The sequence below is a fragment of the Phyllobates terribilis genome, unplaced genomic scaffold (assembly GCF_046119375.1).
Source record: "Phyllobates terribilis strain yellow unplaced genomic scaffold, ASM4611937v1 Scaffold_79__1_contigs__length_6888602, whole genome shotgun sequence".
In the NCBI taxonomy this organism is placed as follows: Eukaryota; Metazoa; Chordata; class Amphibia; order Anura; family Dendrobatidae; genus Phyllobates; species Phyllobates terribilis.
The window spans coordinates 2,079,793-2,096,201 of NW_027362839.1; the positions used below are offsets into that span (position 1 = coordinate 2,079,793).

The 16,409-nt window shown below is 51.1% G+C and overlaps 5 non-coding genes and 2 pseudogenes across 5 annotated transcripts; all 7 read left to right on the top strand.

Annotated features, from left to right (window-relative positions):
• The first annotated feature begins 1,059 nt into the window (after nucleotides 1-1,059).
• Nucleotides 1,060-1,250, top strand: LOC141197137 (U2 spliceosomal RNA). The gene has a single exon (XR_012269481.1). It is a non-coding gene; the product is annotated as a U2 spliceosomal RNA (small nuclear RNA).
• A 1,119-nt stretch (nucleotides 1,251-2,369) lies between these two features.
• Nucleotides 2,370-2,560, top strand: LOC141197148 (U2 spliceosomal RNA). The gene has a single exon (XR_012269491.1). It is a non-coding gene; the product is annotated as a U2 spliceosomal RNA (small nuclear RNA).
• A 1,118-nt stretch (nucleotides 2,561-3,678) lies between these two features.
• Nucleotides 3,679-3,756, top strand: LOC141197179 (U2 spliceosomal RNA; annotated as a pseudogene).
• A 5,564-nt stretch (nucleotides 3,757-9,320) lies between these two features.
• LOC141197129 (U2 spliceosomal RNA) lies at nucleotides 9,321-9,513 on the top strand. Its single transcript, XR_012269473.1, has one exon. It is a non-coding gene; the product is annotated as a U2 spliceosomal RNA (small nuclear RNA).
• Nucleotides 9,514-10,631: 1,118 nt separating this feature from the next.
• On the top strand, nucleotides 10,632-10,822 carry LOC141197159 (U2 spliceosomal RNA). Its single transcript, XR_012269500.1, has one exon. It is a non-coding gene; the product is annotated as a U2 spliceosomal RNA (small nuclear RNA).
• Nucleotides 10,823-11,940: 1,118 nt separating this feature from the next.
• LOC141197023 (U2 spliceosomal RNA) lies at nucleotides 11,941-12,131 on the top strand. The gene has a single exon (XR_012269370.1). It is a non-coding gene; the product is annotated as a U2 spliceosomal RNA (small nuclear RNA).
• Nucleotides 12,132-13,246: 1,115 nt separating this feature from the next.
• LOC141197183 (U2 spliceosomal RNA) lies at nucleotides 13,247-13,336 on the top strand (annotated as a pseudogene).
• The last annotated feature ends 3,073 nt before the right edge of the window (nucleotides 13,337-16,409 follow it).

The window sequence follows — 16,409 nt, forward strand, 5'->3', positions numbered from 1 at the left end:
TTGTTTGTCGGATTTTGGGATGGACTCTTTGGCTTTGCTTTTCTTCTCCTCATTGGATTTTTCATGTTCAAAGTTGCAGAAGCCAGATTACAAGCTCATTTTGGTTCAACTTCAGCAACTGTGCATTGCATTGCCATGTAATGTGATGCAATGCTATCTTTCTAGCTCTCCCTTTTTACTTCCTTTTGGATAAACAGACATATTAGGCAAGCATTTTGGAGCTTTCACCTAAATAACTACAGGTGGTGAGATAAGCTGCACAATATAATTGACCTTTCAGTATATTGTTGCACACACACCATCTATTTAGCAAATGCCCTTGTTATCAACAGCAGCCTTTTAAACTCACCTGAGCTAACAGGTATGTGCGCTGGTTACTCTGCTGCGCTTAAAATTTCTTTTTTGGTTTGCTACAATGCCTTTTCTGAAACGTTGTCTCCTTCTGCTGGAACACTGACTTCTTTCATTTAATGCCTGCAGACTATAAAAGAGAACCCAACCCAAAAAGTTTGGTTGATTAGTCTGTGGCATTCTGTTAAACTGTTGCTTATGGCGGTCTCTGTGAGCTTCTCAGCGACATTCAGCCAGCCAGGTATCCTGCCTGCAGTAGATGGAATGTGGCAATGGAACGCTGGCTGCGCGTGTCATAATAGGCTCTGAGCCTTTATATACCTGTGCACAGCAGCAGCCACCTTCAGTCTGCTGCTGGACAGCCAGCAGCAGCAGCAGCAGCAGGAGAGGTATGTAATCAGGAGCCCTCCTGCTAAGGGTAGACAGCTGCTCGTTCCACCCCACCCCCCGCCTTAATTGGTTCTCCTCCCTTCCAACGGTGTTGAGGCGGGTGGGAACAGCAGGGGGTGAAGGTGCTGTGTTTAAAGAGGTGGAGTTATGCAGATCTAAAACGCGTGGATTGCAGCAGCAGCAAGCCGAAAAGTGCAGGCATGTAAGGGATCTAGAGGTTGACAACATGTCTTCTTAACGGGAGTCCAGGAGCTCATCTCCACAAATGGACTTTTCAGGATCCTTGGGTGGCTCCGTAGTTTGAAACCAATTCTGGTTATCGCTTCTCGGCCTTTTGGCTAAGATCAAGTGTAGTATCTGTTCTTATCAGTTTAATATCTGATACGTCCCCTATCTGGGGACCATATATTAAATGGATTTTTAGAACAGGGAGATGGAAAAAGAGCTTGCTCTGTCCACTCCACGCATTGACCTGGTATTGCAGTATCTCCAGGACCGGTGCACCCCTTCTTTAATGCAGTTTCTAAAATCAGAAAGAATTGAATTCAATGTTTTTTGTTCATTTTGCTTGTTTGTCGGATTTTGGGATGGACTCTTTGGCTTTGCTTTTCTTCTCCTCATTGGATTTTTCATGTTCAAAGTTGCAGAAGCCAGATTACATTGCTCATTTGGGTTCAACTTCAGCAACTGTGCATTGCATTGCCATGTAATGTGATGCAATGCTATCTTTCTAGCTCTCCCTTTTTACTTCCTTTTGGATAAACAGACATATTAGGCAAGCATTTTGGAGCTTTCACCTAAATAACTACAGGTGGTGAGATAAGCTGCACAATATAATTGACCTTTCAGTATATTGTTGCACACACACCATCTATTTAGCAAATGCCCTTGTTATCAACAGCAGCCTTTTAAACTCACCTGAGCTAACAGGTATGTGCGCTGGTTACTCTGCTGCGCTTAAAATTTCTTTTTTGGTTTGCTACAATGCCTTTTCTGAAACGTTGTCTCCTTCTGCTGGAACACTGACTTCTTTCATTTAATGCCTGCAGACTATAAAAGAGAACCCAACCCAAAAAGTTTGGTTGATTAGTCTGTGGCATTCTGTTAAACTGTTGCTTATGGCGGTCTCTGTGAGCTTCTCAGCGACATTCAGCCAGCCAGGTATCCTGCCTGCAGTAGATGGAATGTGGCAATGGAACGCTGGCTGCGCGTGTCATAATAGGCTCTGAGCCTTTATATACCTGTGCACAGCAGCAGCCACCTTCAGTCTGCTGCTGGACAGCCAGCAGCAGCAGCAGCAGCAGGAGAGGTATGTAATCAGGAGCCCTCCTGCTAAGGGTAGACAGCTGCTCGTTCCACCCCACCCCCCGCCTTAATTGGTTCTCCTCCCTTCCAACGTTGTTGAGGTGGGTGGGAACAGCAGGGGGTGAAGGTGCTGTGTTTAAAGAGGTGGAGTTATGCAGATCTAAAACGCGTGGATTGCAGCAGCAGCAAGCCGAAAAGTGCAGGCATGTAAGGGATCTAGAGGTTGACAACATGTCTTCTTAACGGGAGTCCAGGAGCTCATCTCCACAAATGGACTTTTCAGGATCCTTGGGTGGCTCCGTAGTTTGAAACCAATTCTGGTTATCGCTTCTCGGCCTTTTGGCTAAGATCAAGTGTAGTATCTGTTCTTATCAGTTTAATATCTGATACGTCCCCTATCTGGGGACCATATATTAAATGGATTTTTAGAACAGGGAGATGGAAAAAGAGCTTGCTCTGTCCACTCCACGCATTGACCTGGTATTGCAGTATCTCCAGGACCGGTGCACCCCTTCTTTAATGCAGTTTCTAAAATCAGAAAGAATTGAATTCAATGTTTTTTGTTCATTTTGCTTGTTTGTCGGATTTTGGGATGGACTCTTTGGCTTTGCTTTTCTTCTCCTCATTGGATTTTTCATGTTCAAAGTTGCAGAAGCCAGATTACAAGCTCATTTTGGTTCAACTTCAGCAACTGTGCATTGCATTGCCATGTAATGTGATGCAATGCTATCTTTCTAGCTCTCCCTTTTTACTTCCTTTTGGATAAACAGACATATTAGGCAAGCATTTTGGAGCTTTCACCTAAATAACTACAGGTGGTGAGATAAGCTGCACAATATAATTGACCTTTCAGTATATTGTTGCACACACACCATCTATTTAGCAAATGCCCTTGTTATCAACAGCAGCCTTTTAAACTCACCTGAGCTAACAGGTATGTGCGCTGGTTACTCTGCTGCGCTTAAAATTTCTTTTTTGGTTTGCTACAATGCCTTTTCTGAAACGTTGTCTCCTTCTGCTGGAACACTGACTTCTTTCATTTAATGCCTGCAGACTATAAAAGAGAACCCAACCCAAAAAGTTTGGTTGATTAGTCTGTGGCATTCTGTTAAACTGTTGCTTATGGCGGTCTCTGTGAGCTTCTCAGCGACATTCAGCCAGCCAGGTATCCTGCCTGCAGTAGATGGAATGTGGCAATGGAACGCTGGCTGCGCGTGTCATAATAGGCTCTGAGCCTTTATATACCTGTGCACAGCAGCAGCCACCTTCAGTCTGCTGCTGGACAGCCAGCAGCAGCAGCAGCAGCAGGAGAGGTATGTAATCAGGAGCCCTCCTGCTAAGGGTAGACAGCTGCTCGTTCCACCCCACCCCCCGCCTTAATTGGTTCTCCTCCCTTCCAACGGTGTTGAGGCGGGTGGGAACAGCAGGGGGTGAAGGTGCTGTGTTTAAAGAGGTGGAGTTATGCAGATCTAAAACGCGTGGATTGCAGCAGCAGCAAGCCGAAAAGTGCAGGCATGTAAGGGATCTAGAGGTTGACAACATGTCTTCTTAACGGGAGTCCAGGAGCTCATCTCCACAAATGGACTTTTCAGGATCCTTGGGTGGCTCCGTAGTTTGAAACCAATTCTGGTTATCGCTTCTCGGCCTTTTGGCTAAGATCAAGTGTAGTATCTGTTCTTTTAAGAACACAAGAGCTACGATCTACACTTGACGAGAGCGATCGAACTCGGAAGGAGAAGAGCTTCGGAGCCCAGCTGACATCAGAGAACGAAGGCGGATATCGGTGGGAGGAAGAAGCTCTAAAGAATCCAGAAGAAGACGAAGACTCGGAGAAGAATCGGGCTGTCCTGTGGAATCTTCGAGGAAGAAAATCATCGAGACAAAGACCTTTCGGGGAATTTGTCCAGAACACGACGGGAGAAGAATCTGCATAGCTCCACCCATTCCGGGAAGAGTTCCAGATCCAGCTCCAAGAAGTAACTGCAGGAGGAAAGCCATGGCAAGCGCTGCGAGGAAGGCCGAAAAGAAGAGCCTGGAGCTGGGGACAGCCAGGAGGGCCCAGCCAGGAGCCGATTCTGACCCCAAGGACTCTGCCTCCACGACTGGCCAGCAGAAGGGACCCCAGAAGCCCCGCCACGAAGCTCCAGCCCTGGAGCCATGGATGCGGCAGACGGTGGCCCTGAAGCTGAAGGAAGTGGATGAGAGGGTGCCGGACATGTCCTCGGACGTGTTCTGCCAGAAGATGCTGCTGGATCGAGGCTTCTCCAGGTCGGACACCCTCAGCATCCAGACCTTCTTGACGGGGATCTTCTTCGTCACCTTCGCCACTGTGAACACCTGCAGGAGGTTCTGGGAAATGGTAAGCGCAAAAGGACCGGATAATTCCTTCTCTGCCTTTACAGGTAGCTGCCCTATCCAGAGGGATGAAAGGAGGATCACGGTCTCCATGCGCAACCTGCACACCCCAGGCCAAGACATCTGTACCTTCCTGAGACGCTTCTGTTTGGTTGTGAAGGAACCCTCTCACATCCTGAATGGACTCGGCTTCTGGACAGGTAAGTGGTCGGTGACCGTTAGACTTCACAGGGACCTGGCGTACTCAGACGGACTTCGGCACCTGCCCCCGACATTCTCCCTGGGCAACTCCTACGGCCTCATCTATTACCCGGACATGCCGCGGAACTGCAGGAGATGCGGCAAGAACGGCCACGAGATGAAGGACTGCAAGGAGGATGCCTGCAGGATTTGTCGAGTGACGGGACACAGCTCGAAGGACTGCCCGAAGAAGACGTCCTGCAACCTGTGTGGGCTGGCGGCTCATCTGTACAAGGATTGCCCCAGGCGTGAGAGATCCTGGGCATCGGTGGTTGCGACGACCCCAGCTACGGAGGACAAGGCCCCGACGACCAGGCCTGTGAAGGTCAAGGACGCGACGACCAAGGCCCCAGCGGCCAAGGCCGAGACGACCAAGGCCAAGGCGGTCAAGGAGTCGGTGGCCAAAGCCCCAGCGACGGTCCCAGCAGCTCCGAAGCAGAAGAAAAAGTCAAAGGAGGGTAAGAGTTCTGTCACCCCTCTCTCGATCCCTCCCCCTGCCACCCCCGTCCAATCCCCCCCCACCCCGGCCACCCCTGCTGAGGATTCCACTTCCTCTTCCTCCTTCCCCTACTCCTCAGCAGGTGTCCTTTCCCCTGCCCCGGCAGCCACTCTCCCTCCCCAGACCATGGTAGCGGTGGAATTAACCTTTCCTCCACCCGCCGCTATCTATTCCGAGGAGGATTTTCCCCTTCTTGTCTCCCCAGTTCCAACCCGGGGAAAGAGGAAGGTGGAGGACAGCCCTGCTACTGAATCCTCCAAAAAGAAGATTCTGGATTTCGTAGGCGAAAAGGAGGATACCCTCCCTGAGCCAGAAGAGATGGAGCACATGGTTGAGACCCTGGTGGCCGAGCCAGAAGAGGAGGAACTGGTGGTCGCCGAGATTGAGGCCGCGCTGCTTGACCAGATGGAGGAAGAGGGCCTGCTGGTGATCCCGTCACCAGCAGTCAACACCGACGAGGGACCACCCGACTGGAGTGGTAACTAAGGTGTATTGCCTGCGCTAACTTTTTCTTTTTTCCCTACATGATGGCTAATATTAACTTATTTTCCATTAATGTCAGGAGCATCAAGGACAAGTTCAGACGTCAGACTATTTATGCCTTCCTTACTTCCCAGTTGTGTGATGTTTATATGTTGCAGGAATGTTCCCTTCCCTCCTCTAGGTCCTTCAAACATCTGGCCAGGGAGTGGTCCCACGGTCCATCCTACTGGTCCGGTGGGGGTGACTGCAAGTCTGCGGGGGTCGCAATTCTGATCAGGGGGGGCGCATTCACGCTTGAGTCCATCCAGGAGCTCATCTGCGGCAGGGCTCTTGTTGTAGATGGCAACTGGGCGGGAGAACCTGTCAGGTTCATCAACGTGTATGCGTCCCCACTGAAGAATGAGCGTTTGGAGCTTTTCCAGACCCTGCGGCTTCAGCTTGCCACCACCAGGACCTTAGTGATGGCCGGGGATTTCAACTGCCCCATCGAGGAGGACGGTCGTAGTTCTGGCACATCTGCCAAGTTGGACATCACGTCCAAGCTGCTCATCGAGATGGTAACCGAGGCCTCTCTTCAGGACGTGGTGGGCTCCATGGGGAGAGGCTCCACGAACTATTCGTGGAGCCGACCCGATGGCTCACTCCGCTCCAGGATTGACTTTGTGTTCACCTCTCGGGCAGTCAGGCAGAGTAGGCACTCGATGGTCTCCTGCTTCTTCTCCGACCACAGAGCCATTCACTTACAAGGTGTCCTCGGCGACGGTTTTCCGTCCGGCCCCGGCTCCTGGAAGCTGAATTGTGCTCTGCTGGCTCAGGATGAAGTCGTGGAGGAGCTGAGAGCAGCCTACGCAATGTGGCAGTCCTACAAGGGTAGCTTCCAAACAGTCTCTGATTGGTGGGAATATGTTAAACTTGAGTTTCGCTGTTTCTTTCAGGCCAAGGGTCGACAACAGGAGTGTGAGAAGAGGAGGGACTTCAGAGGGCTGCAGCGCGAGCTGCGGTCGCTGCAGGACCTTCTTCACTGCGGCTGGGACGTGAGGGAGGAGCTGGAGGAGACCAAGAAGAGCCTGAAAAGGCACTTTGAGGAGGAGTCCAAGCGAATCATCTTCCGTTCCAAAGTGGAGAATCTGGAGAAGGGTGAGAAATGTAACTCATTCTTTTTCAGGAAACTTCATGCCGGTCACACGCCCCTGAACGAGCTGCGAGACGAGAGCAGAAACATGCGACGTGGGAAGGAGGACGTGATGAGGGTCGTCAGCGACTTCTACAGCGAACTCTACTCCCACAAGACTACCGACCCCGACGCTGCTGATAAGTTCCTGTCAGGTATCACTAACCATCTTGATCCTACAGGCACGGCAGCCTTGGACAAACCTCTGATGGTGGGCGAATTGCTCTCTGCCGCTAAATCCTTTAGGACCGGCAGGACCCCGGGCAGTGATGGTCTTCCAGCGGAGCTCTATGTAGCGCTGGGAGACCTCATCTGTCCGGACCTGTTGGACCTGTACGAGGAGATGGTGGTGGAGGGTAGAATGCCTCCATCTTTGAGGGAAGGAATGGTCATGATCCTGTACAAGCGGAAGGGAGAGAGGTGCGACCTGAGGAATTGGCGTCCCATCACTCTGCTCAACGTGGACTACAAGATCCTGGCCAAGACGATGGCGACACGACTTAAGACGGTCATCGGACGGATCATCCACCCGGACCAGACCTGCGGCATCCCTGGACGTCGCATCGCAGACAGCCTCGCTCTCGTGCGGGACACGGTCGAGTACATCAAGGTCCGCCGCGCACACGCGGCCCTGGTCTCCTTGGATCAGGAGAAGGCCTTCGACCGGGTTTCCCACGAGTTCATGGGCCGAGCTCTGCACCGGTTAGGTTTGGGTAACATGTTTTGTTCGTATGTCCGTCTGATGTATTTTGATATCCACAGCTCGGTGTTGGTGAACGGCTGGAAGACTGACCCCTTCCCTGTCCTCTCTGGGGTCAGACAAGGCTGCCCTCTATCACCTCTTCTTTTTGTTTGTGTTATAGAACTCTTCGCAGAGGCTATCCGGCAGAATGGAGAGATCAGAGGGATCACCGCACCGGGTCCGGGACGACACGAGGTCAAGTGCTCGCTCTACATGGACGACGTCACCGTCTTCTGCGCTGATCGTGGTTCAGTCGACGCCCTCGTCCAGACGTGTGAGAGGTTCGGCCGGGCTTCAGGGGCCAAAGTCAACTGCAGGAAGTCGGAAGCCATGCTCTTCGGGGATTGGCAGCCGGCCTCCTCCGCCCCCTTCCCCTTCAACATTCAACCGGATTTCCTCAAGGTGCTGGGAGTCTGGTTCGGGAAGGAAGGAGCGGCCCTCAAGTCCTGGCAAGAACGCTTGGCCAAGGTGAAGCAACGGATCGGACTCTGGAGCCTCAGACACCTCACTTGTGAGGGTAAGGCACTCGTCCTGCGTAATGAGGTCCTGCCCGTCTTGCAGTACACGGCGCAGGCCTGGCCCCCACACGTCACTGTGTGCAGGGCCATTACCAGGACAGTGTTTCACTTTGTCTGGGGATCCAAGATGGACAGAGTCAGGCGGGCCGTCATGTACAAGGAGCCTCGCAAGGGTGGGAAGGGCGTTCCAGATATCCCCACCCTCCTGCGATCCTCTTTTGTGTGTGATTGTGTCCGCCAGACTTTGCAAGTCAAGAATGGCTCCGCGGGCAGGTCCATGTCTCGCTTCTTCCTGCTTCCTCTTTGGAGGCGACTCGGCTGGGACAAGTGGGACAGCTCCTTCCCCTACAACTGGACGACGCCATGGTTCTACGGAGACGTCGTTCGATTTGTGGGGGAGCATCAACTGGAGGGACTCAAGCCCGACTTGTGGAAGCCCAAAACTATCCACAAGCTAATCAGAGCCAAGGATGACGTGGAGAACATCACAGGACTTCACCAGGACACGCTGGAGACTGTGTGGACAAATGTGTCGTCTGACAGGCTGACCAACGGGCACAAGGACTTGTCGTGGATGGCGATTCAGGGCGGACTGCCCGTCCGGTCATTCATGCATGCCCGGAACCTGTGCAAGACCCGGTACTGCCCAAGGTGCCCCTTCGTGGAGGAAACATCTTTGCACACTTTTTGGGACTGCGGATTTGCACAGCGCCTATTGACTGCACTTGAGGACGACCTGAGGAACTCTGTCCCCAGGGCGAGCCTATCGCACCATTCTGTGCTTTACGGACTCTTCCCTGGGGTTCATACCGTCGGAGCCATCCAGGAGGCTTGGCGCCTTATGAACTGCTTCAAGGATGCCGTTTGGGTCGCCAGGAACCGGCTCATCTTGAGGAGGGAGAGGATGTCCATCCAGGACTGCCGCAGGCTGATCCACAGCCTGCTCAGAGACTATTCCATCATGGACGGTCCGGAGGACGAGGACGAGGACTAAACCCCTCCTCCCCCTCTCCCCTTATGTGTCTTGTCTTTCAATAAAGCTTCGGGCCTGTGATTTTCCCCTCCCCATCCCCTTTTTCCCAATCCCCATCCCTTATCACGGTTCGTCGTACTGTATTAATTGACATGCTTTTTCTTTCAGATTGAGTGTTTTGTGTAGCATAGGGGTGTGATGTGTCTAGTTAGTGCGTCGTATCCTCATGCTATGTAAATATGATGTAGAATTCTGTGTGTACTGGGCTGCGGCACTGTACACTGTCTGTTAACTTATTTTTTGTGCTAATAAAAGATATATTCAATCAAAAAATCTGTTCTTATCAGTTTAATATCTGATACGTCCCCTATCTGGGGACCATATATTAAATGGATTTTTAGAACAGGGAGATGGAAAAAGAGCTTGCTCTGTCCACTCCACGCATTGACCTGGTATTGCAGTATCTCCAGGACCGGTGCACCCCTTCTTTAATGCAGTTTCTAAAATCAGAAAGAATTGAATTCAATGTTTTTTGTTCATTTTGCTTGTTTGTCGGATTTTGGGATGGACTCTTTGGCTTTGCTTTTCTTCTCCTCATTGGATTTTTCATGTTCAAAGTTGCAGAAGCCAGATTACAAGCTCATTTTGGTTCAACTTCAGCAACTGTGCATTGCATTGCCATGTAATGTGATGCAATGCTATCTTTCTAGCTCTCCCTTTTTACTTCCTTTTGGATAAACAGACATATTAGGCAAGCATTTTGGAGCTTTCACCTAAATAACTACAGGTGGTGAGATAAGCTGCACAATATAATTGACCTTTCAGTATATTGTTGCACACACACCATCTATTTAGCAAATGCCCTTGTTATCAACAGCAGCCTTTTAAACTCACCTGAGCTAACAGGTATGTGCGCTGGTTACTCTGCTGCGCTTAAAATTTCTTTTTTGGTTTGCTACAATGCCTTTTCTGAAACGTTGTCTCCTTCTGCTGGAACACTGACTTCTTTCATTTAATGCCTGCAGACTATAAAAGAGAACCCAACCCAAAAAGTTTGGTTGATTAGTCTGTGGCATTCTGTTAAACTGTTGCTTATGGCGGTCTCTGTGAGCTTCTCAGCGACATTCAGCCAGCCAGGTATCCTGCCTGCAGTAGATGGAATGTGGCAATGGAACGCTGGCTGCGCGTGTCATAATAGGCTCTGAGCCTTTATATACCTGTGCACAGCAGCAGCCACCTTCAGTCTGCTGCTGGACAGCCAGCAGCAGCAGCAGCAGCAGGAGAGGTATGTAATCAGGAGCCCTCCTGCTAAGGGTAGACAGCTGCTCGTTCCACCCCACCCCCCGCCTTAATTGGTTCTCCTCCCTTCCAACGGTGTTGAGGCGGGTGGGAACAGCAGGGGGTGAAGGTGCTGTGTTTAAAGAGGTGGAGTTATGCAGATCTAAAACGCGTGGATTGCAGCAGCAGCAAGCCGAAAAGTGCAGGCATGTAAGGGATCTAGAGGTTGACAACATGTCTTCTTAACGGGAGTCCAGGAGCTCATCTCCACAAATGGACTTTTCAGGATCCTTGGGTGGCTCCGTAGTTTGAAACCAATTCTGGTTATCGCTTCTCGGCCTTTTGGCTAAGATCAAGTGTAGTATCTGTTCTTATCAGTTTAATATCTGATACGTCCCCTATCTGGGGACCATATATTAAATGGATTTTTAGAACAGGGAGATGGAAAAAGAGCTTGCTCTGTCCACTCCACGCATTGACCTGGTATTGCAGTATCTCCAGGACCGGTGCACCCCTTCTTTAATGCAGTTTCTAAAATCAGAAAGAATTGAATTCAATGTTTTTTGTTCATTTTGCTTGTTTGTCGGATTTTGGGATGGACTCTTTGGCTTTGCTTTTCTTCTCCTCATTGGATTTTTCATGTTCAAAGTTGCAGAAGCCAGATTACAAGCTCATTTTGGTTCAACTTCAGCAACTGTGCATTGCATTGCCATGTAATGTGATGCAATGCTATCTTTCTAGCTCTCCCTTTTTACTTCCTTTTGGATAAACAGACATATTAGGCAAGCATTTTGGAGCTTTCACCTAAATAACTACAGGTGGTGAGATAAGCTGCACAATATAATTGACCTTTCAGTATATTGTTGCACACACACCATCTATTTAGCAAATGCCCTTGTTATCAACAGCAGCCTTTTAAACTCACCTGAGCTAACAGGTATGTGCGCTGGTTACTCTGCTGCGCTTAAAATTTCTTTTTTGGTTTGCTACAATGCCTTTTCTGAAACGTTGTCTCCTTCTGCTGGAACACTGACTTCTTTCATTTAATGCCTGCAGACTATAAAAGAGAACCCAACCCAAAAAGTTTGGTTGATTAGTCTGTGGCATTCTGTTAAACTGTTGCTTATGGCGGTCTCTGTGAGCTTCTCAGCGACATTCAGCCAGCCAGGTATCCTGCCTGCAGTAGATGGAATGTGGCAATGGAACGCTGGCTGCGCGTGTCATAATAGGCTCTGAGCCTTTATATACCTGTGCACAGCAGCAGCCACCTTCAGTCTGCTGCTGGACAGCCAGCAGCAGCAGCAGCAGCAGGAGAGGTATGTAATCAGGAGCCCTCCTGCTAAGGGTAGACAGCTGCTCGTTCCACCCCACCCCCCGCCTTAATTGGTTCTCCTCCCTTCCAACGGTGTTGAGGCGGGTGGGAACAGCAGGGGGTGAAGGTGCTGTGTTTAAAGAGGTGGAGTTATGCAGATCGAAAACGCGTGGATTGCAGCAGCAGCAAGCCGAAAAGTGCAGGCATGTAAGGGATCTAGAGGTTGACAACATGTCTTCTTAACGGGAGTCCAGGAGCTCATCTCCACAAATGGACTTTTCAGGATCCTTGGGTGGCTCCGTAGTTTGAAACCAATTCTGGTTATCGCTTCTCGGCCTTTTGGCTAAGATCAAGTGTAGTATCTGTTCTTATCAGTTTAATATCTGATACGTCCCCTATCTGGGGACCATATATTAAATGGATTTTTAGAACAAGGAGATGGAAAAAGAGCTTGCTCTGTCTACTCCACGCATTGACCTGGTATTGCAGTATCTCCAGGACCGGTGCACCCCTTCTTTAATGCAGTTTCTAAAATCAGAAAGAATTGAATTCAATGTTTTTTGTTCATTTTGCTTGTTTGTCGGATTTTGGGATGGACTCTTTGGCTTTGCTTTTCTTCTCCTCATTGGATTTTTCATGTTCAAAGTTGCAGAAGCCAGATTACAAGCTCATTTTGGTTCAACTTCAGCAACTGTGCATTGCATTGCCATGTAATGTGATGCAATGCTATCTTTCTAGCTCTCCCTTTTTACTTCCTTTTGGATAAACAGACATATTAGGCAAGCATTTTGGAGCTTTCACCTAACTAACTACAGGTGGTGAGATAAGCTGCACAATATAATTGACCTTTCAGTATATTGTTGCACACACACCATCTATTTAGCAAATGCCCTTGTTATCAACAGCAGCCTTTTAAACTCACCTGAGCTAACAGGTATGTGCGCTGGTTACTCTGCTGCGCTTAAAATTTCTTTTTTGGTTTGCTACAATGCCTTTTCTGAAACGTTGTCTCCTTCTGCTGGAACACTGACTTCTTTCATTTAATGCCTGCAGACTATAAAAGAGAACCCAACCCAAAAAGTTTGGTTGATTAGTCTGTGGCATTCTGTTAAACTGTTGCTTATGGCGGTCTCTGTGAGCTTCTCAGCGACATTCAGCCAGCCAGGTATCCTGCCTGCAGTAGATGGAATGTGGCAATGGAACGCTGGCTGCGCGTGTCATAATAGGCTCTGAGCCTTTATATACCTGTGCACAGCAGCAGCCACCTTCAGTCTGCTGCTGGACAGCCAGCAGCAGCAGCAGCAGGAGAGGTATGTAATCAGGAGCCCTCCTGCTAAGGGTAGACAGCTGCTCGTTCCACCCCACCCCCCGCCTTAATTGGTTCTCCTCCCTTCCAACGGTGTTGAGGCGGGTGGGAACAGCAGGGGGTGAAGGTGCTGTGTTTAAAGAGGTGGAGTTATGCAGATCTAAAACGCGTGGATTGCAGTAGCAGCAAGCCGAAAAGTGCAGGCATGTAAGGGATCTAGAGGTTGACAACATGTCTTCTTAACGGGAGTCCAGGAGCTCATCTCCACAAATGGACTTTTCAGGATCCTTGGGTGGCTCCGTAGTTTGAAACCAATTCTGGTTATCGCTTCTCGGCCTTTTGGCTAAGATCAAGTGTAGTATCTGTTCTTTTAAGAACACAAGAGCTGCGATCTACACTTGACGAGAGCGATCGAACTCGGAAGGAGAAGAGCTTCGGAGCCCAGCTGACATCGGAGAAGGAAGGCGGATATCGGTGGGAGGAAGAAGCTCTAAAGAATCCAGAAGAAGACGAAGACTCGGAGAAGAATCGGGCTGTCCTGTGGAATCTTCGAGGAAGAAAATCATCGAGACAAAGACCTTTCGGGGAATTTGTCCAGAACACGACGGGAGAAGAATCTGCATAGCTCCACCCATTCCGGGAAGAGTTCCAGATCCAGCTCCAAGAAGTAACTGCAGGAGGAAAGCCATGGCAAGCGCTGCGAGGAAGGCCGAAAAGAAGAGCCTGGAGCAGGGGACAGCCAGGAGGGCCCAGCCAGGAGCCGATTCTGACCCCAAGGACTCTGCCTCCACGACTGGCCAGCAGAAGGGACCCCAGAAGCCCCGCCACGAAGCTCCAGCCCTGGAGCCATGGATGCGGCAGACGGTGGCCCTGAAGCTGAAGGAAGTGGATGGGAGGGTGCCGTACATGTCCTCGGACGTGTTCTGCCAGAAGATGCTGCTGGATCGAGGCTTCTCCAGGTCGGACACCCTCAGCATCCAGACCTTCTTGACGGGGATCTTCTTCGTCACCTTCGCCACTGTGAACACCTGCAGGAGGTTCTGGGAAATGGTAAGCGCAAAAGGACCGGATAATTCTTTCTCTGCCTTTACAGGTAGCTGCCCTATCCAGAGGGACGAAAGGAGGATCACGGTCTCCATGCGCAACCCGCACACCCCAGGCCAAGACATCTGTACCTTCCTGAGACGCTTCTGTTTGGTTGTGAAGGAACCCTCTCACATCCTGAATGGACTCGGCTTCTGGACAGGTAAGTGGTCGGTGACCGTTAGACTTCACAGGGACCTGGCGTACTCAGACGGACTTCGGCACCTGCCCCCGACATCCTCCCTGGGCAACTCCTACGGCCTCATCTATTACCCGGACATGCCGCGGAACTGCAGGAGATGCGGCAAGAACGGCCACGAGATGAAGGACTGCAAGGAGGATGCCTGCAGGATTTGTCGAGTGACGGGACACAGCTCGAAAGACTGCCCGAAGAAGACATCCTGCAACCTGTGTGGGCTGGCGGCTCATCTGTACAAGGATTGCCCCAAGCGTGAGAGATCCTGGGCATCGGTGGTTGCGACGACCCCAGCTACGGAGGACAAGGCCCCGACGACCAGGCCTGTGAAGGTCAAGGCCGAGACGACCAAGGCCAAAGCGGTCAAGGAGTCGGTGGCCAAAGCCCCAGCGACGGTCCCAGCAGCTCCGAAGCAGAAGAAAAAGTCAAAGGAGGGTAAGAGTTCTGTCACCCCTCTCTCGATCCCTCCCCCTGCCACCCCCGTCCAATTCCCCCCCACCCCGGCCACCCCTGCTGAGGATTCCACTTTCTCTTCCTCCTTCCCCTACTCCTCAGCAGGTGTCCTTTCCCCTGCCCCGGCAGCCACTCTCCCTCCCCAGACCATGGTAGCGGTGGAATTAACCTTTCCTCCACCCGCCGCTATCTATTCCGAGGAGGATTTTCCCCTTCTTGTCTCCCCAGTTCCAACCCGGGGAAAGAGGAAGGTGGAGGACAGCCCTGCTACTGAATCCTCCAAAAAGAAGATTCTGGATTTCGTAGGCGAAAAGGAGGATACCCTCCCTGAGCCAGAAGAGATGGAGCACATGGTTGAGACCCTGGTGGCCGAGCCAGAAGAGGAGGAACTGGTGGTCGCCGAGATCGAGGCCGCGCTGCTTTACCAGATGGAGGAAGAGGGCCTGCTGGTGATCCCGTCACCAGCAGTCAACACCGACGAGGGACCACCCGACCGGAGTGGTAACTAAGGTGTATTGCCTGCGCTAACTTTTTCTTTTTTCCCTACATGATGGCTAATATTAACTTATTTTCCATTAATGTCAGGAGCATCAAGGACAAGTTCAGACGTCAGACTATTTATGCCTTCCTTACTTCCCAGTTGTGTGATGTTTATATGTTGCAGGAATGTTCCCTTCCCTCCTCTAGGTCCTTCAAACATCTGGCCAGGGAGTGGTCCCACGGTCCATCCTACTGGTCCGGTGGGGGTGACTGCAAGTCTGCGGGGGTCGCAATTCTGATCAGGGGGGGCGCATTCACGCTTGAGTCCGTCCAGGAGCTCATCTGCGGCAGGGCTCTTGTTGTAGATGGCAACTGGGCGGGAGAACCTGTCAGGTTCATCAACGTGTATGCGTCCCCACTGAAGAATGAGCGTTTGGAGCTTTTCCAGACCCTGCGGCTTCAGCTTGCCACCACCAGGACCTTAGTGATGGCCGGGGATTTCAACTGCCCCATCGAGGAGGACGGTCGTAGTTCTGGCACATCTGCCAAGTTGGACATCACGTCCAAGCTGCTCATCGAGATGGTAACCGAGGCCTCTCTTCAGGACGTGGTGGGCTCCATGGGGAGAGGCTCCACGAACTATTCGTGGAGCCGACCCGATGGCTCACTCCGCTCCAGGATTGACTTTGTGTTCACCTCTCGGGCAGTCAGGCAGAGTAGGCACTCGATGGTCTCCTGCTTCTTCTCCGACCACAGAGCCATTCACTTACAAGGTGTCCTCGGCGACGGTTTTCCGTCCGGCCCCGGCTCCTGGAAGCTGAATTGTGCTCTGCTGGCTCAGGATGAAGTCGTGGAGGAGCTGAGAGCAGCCTACGCAATGTGGCAGTCCTACAAGGGTAGCTTCCAAACAGTCTCTGATTGGTGGGAATATGTTAAACTTGAGTTTCGCTGTTTCTTTCAGGCCAAGGGTCGACAACAGGCGTGTGAGAAGAGGAGGGACTTCAGAGGGCTGCAGCGCGAGCTGCGGTCGCTGCAGGACCTTCTTCACTGCGGCTGGGACGTGAGGGAGGAGCTGGAGGAGACCAAGAAGAGCCTGAAAAGGCACTTTGAGGAGGAGTCCAAGCGAATCGTCTTCCGTTCCAAAGTGGAGAATCTGGAGAAGGGTGAGAAATGTAACTCATTCTTTTTCAGGAAACTTCATGCCGGTCACACGCCCCTGAACGAGCTGCGAGACGAGAGCGGAAACATGCGACGTGGGAAGGAGGACATGATGA